Here is a 3237-nt window from a genome sequence, read left to right on the forward strand (position 1 = left end):
CCTTATTCCTGTTCATGTACCATTGGATCTTATGTGCTTTGGCCTTAAGCCTCTGTTTTTTTCATCTTCTATTGTGTTGTTTAGTCCCCTCTCTTGTACTTTGTATTTCTCGTTGTGTTCCTCCCTTGATTTCTTGCTTCTTAGCCTTTTTTCCGCCATCTCTTTCAGTTGACTCAAGTCAGAACTCATCACCATGATTTACTTTTCCAGGCGCCTTTTCCAAGGAGGTTGCTGTTTTGGTTTCTGTTGGGTTGGTTTGTGCTGGTGGTTTTTGGTGTTCGTATCCCCATCAGTTTCTGCTACTAATCTTGCTCCTGCATATGCCAAGTTATTTGTTTCTGTGACACTGGTGGTGTATATTATGCCCATTATTTCATTGACCTCACTTGTTTTCTCCCTTAATTTCTTGGCGTTTGTAGTCTTTCATGGAGGGGATCTTTGTTCTCTCTGTATCTGGCTCCATCCATTGTCTAATCTTTTTCTACCCATTCCGTCCTCTCTGTTACGTCGTCGGTGTTTCTTCGTATGTCGTTGTTTTGATACCTCATCATCCCTGTCGTCTTCTGTGGCATCGTCTCTCAGTTCGTCTTTCGTGTAATTCGTTTGTCGTGTGACATTTCCCTTTCCAGTTCTTCTCTTTCTGTTGGGGAGAGCCAGTTCTTGTTCTTTATGTTCCTTACTTGGTCTGCCACCTCTGCTCTGTTTGGGGGGTGTTTATTCCTCTCATTCCAGATGTTTGACCAACCTTCTCCTTCTATTATTATTATTATTATTATTATTATTATTATTATTATTATTATTATTATTATTATTATTATTATTAAAAATGAGGCCAAAGACCAGACAGGCACTAGAACCTCTGACGAGGTTGTTATTCAGGGCTGAAACTGACAGGAATAAAAAGGTTTGAAAGGCATAACAGTAGAATAGAAAAGGTTTGAAAGGCGCAACAGGAGGAATAAATAGGTTTGAGAGGCACATAGGAGGAAGACGAGACGAAGACGGTGCGAAGAAAAAGTTTTGACAGAGACGGACAAAGTCATCTGAACAGTTTTTCTTTAGAAAAAAAAAAACAAAAAAAATGAAAATGGGCTTCGAAGTAAAGATTTCTCAACTGACTAAGTAATTCTGCAGGAATATAAAGACTTATATTTAAATATAATATAAACCCCCAAAGCTTCAAAAGAAGGTGAATTCAAAACAAAAGAATGTGTGCCAAGGTAATGTGCAGTTTGTATTCAGAACAGTCGCTCATGAAGGTTGCAACACTGCGAAAATACAGAAAACAAATCTGTGTATAAACTCTCTCTCTCCCTCTCTCTCTCTCTCTCTCTCACTCTCTCTCTCCATCTCTCTCTCTCTCTCTCTCTCTCTCTCTCATTAATATTACTTACAGGGATGCAGAAATTCTAGACAGGTTCCTCTAAAAGCCTCTTCTTCTGGACAGGTTTCTTTTAAAAGGTCAGTACACAGAACACCACCAAAACGCTTCAGCAGAGTCTCTCAAAGTCTTCACTGAAACTTACTCTTCAATTTTTTTTGGTTTACCCTTTATACTTTCTAGACTTCTAAGGTTTCCTTAGGTGTTCATCGAGTGGTTCTTTGACTGACGCATTTTCTTCATCGACCCACTTTCTGATTTTTGTTGCAAGACATTTTCCACTGGTGAGAGACACACACACAAGGAACTACACCTTTGAGAGTTGCAGTCAGTACGCCTTTCCTTTGGTGTAGAGAACACACTAGAGGAACTACACCTTTGAGAGTTGCAATCACTATATTTATTATCCACGGTATCAGGTGGTTCGTTTGCTCTACAGTCACTTGTTTACGGGGCTTCATGAGGATTACCACAGCCAAGACTACACAGGAAGCTCCCGCCAGATATCAGAGGGAGAGGAAGCCTCAGGCCCTTCGGGAGAAACGTGAGACGCCCCCTGATTATTCTGAAGTAGTTCACGATCAGAACACCAAGTGGAATGATTCCACAGGGAGAAACTACCGGTCGAAGTCAGACTTTGGAAGCGACGGCACTGTAGTATATCCACAAGGAGACTTCGGGAAGTGTGCCACATTGCTCTCTGGCAAAAGCAGCAGCGGAAACGGGCTCCGAAAATGAGCGGATTTCCTACAAATGGAGCCCCAAAAATAAGCTGTACTGCCTTTCTGCCTGCCACATCGACCCAATCTCTCATGAATCCATTTGCAAAGTCTGTCACATGAAACATTCAATCACAGACTTCGGTTCTATGCTTTTTTCGCAACAAGAGTTTCCTTTTGGGGCGTTGTATGGTCTCTCTCTCTCTCTCTCTCTCTCTCTCTCTCTCATCTCTCTCTCTCTCTCTCTCTCTCGGTCTCTCTCTCTCTCTCGGTTTGATGTGTGTTCCGCAGTTTCCGGACTAGAGCTTCGTAAAAAAAAAATAAGAAACATAACTAATAACCTGCCAGTGTCAGCACGCATTACAAATGTCATCTCGTGAGTTCCGTATCGATTTTATTTTATATTTATATGAATGAATTAAAATCTGCCAGTAGATGTCCGCCCACACTATAGTACAGTCGAGATGTTTGCACAAATAAGGTTTTTTTTTCTGTAGAAACTTTGCGAGAGACTGACGGGATCCTGGAGACTGTCTGAGGTCACGGGATTTCTTTCTCCCCACCGTTTTTTGAAGCTTCTCAGTCTTGTCCCTGTTTGCATTTGTGTAGTTAAATTTTGTATAAATTTAATTTTGAGGTTCACAGTTTGTGTCAAATGTTTTGTGAATAAGTAATTTATATACTTTTATATTCAGGTTTACTTCTCTAAAGAAAAAATGGAGACTGACTGGATTCGACTATTTATGAAGTAGAGCCTTGAGAATAAGGTTACTTATATTTATAATATATATTTATATATATATAAATATATATATATATATATATATATATATATATATATATATATATATATATATCATATATAAAACACATTAGCAATCATAACCTTAAGATAAGTACAAAGTTAAACCATTTTTATTCAGAAAAATTGCAAGATATTTTTATGAAGTATTGTAATCCTGTAAAAATGGAAAACAGATCAGATATATAAAACCGTATTTTGATATCCTTCTTGTTAATCTGCGAAAAAATAAGACAGCTAAATTTTCATCTATATTTTTTATCTCTTACTAGACATTTAATCTTTTTTTATGCTGCACAAAACACCACACTTCTTGAGGTTAGATAAAAAGAAAA

Source organism: Macrobrachium nipponense, chromosome 47, assembly GCF_015104395.2.
Source record: "Macrobrachium nipponense isolate FS-2020 chromosome 47, ASM1510439v2, whole genome shotgun sequence".
Taxonomy (NCBI): domain Eukaryota; kingdom Metazoa; phylum Arthropoda; class Malacostraca; order Decapoda; family Palaemonidae; genus Macrobrachium; species Macrobrachium nipponense.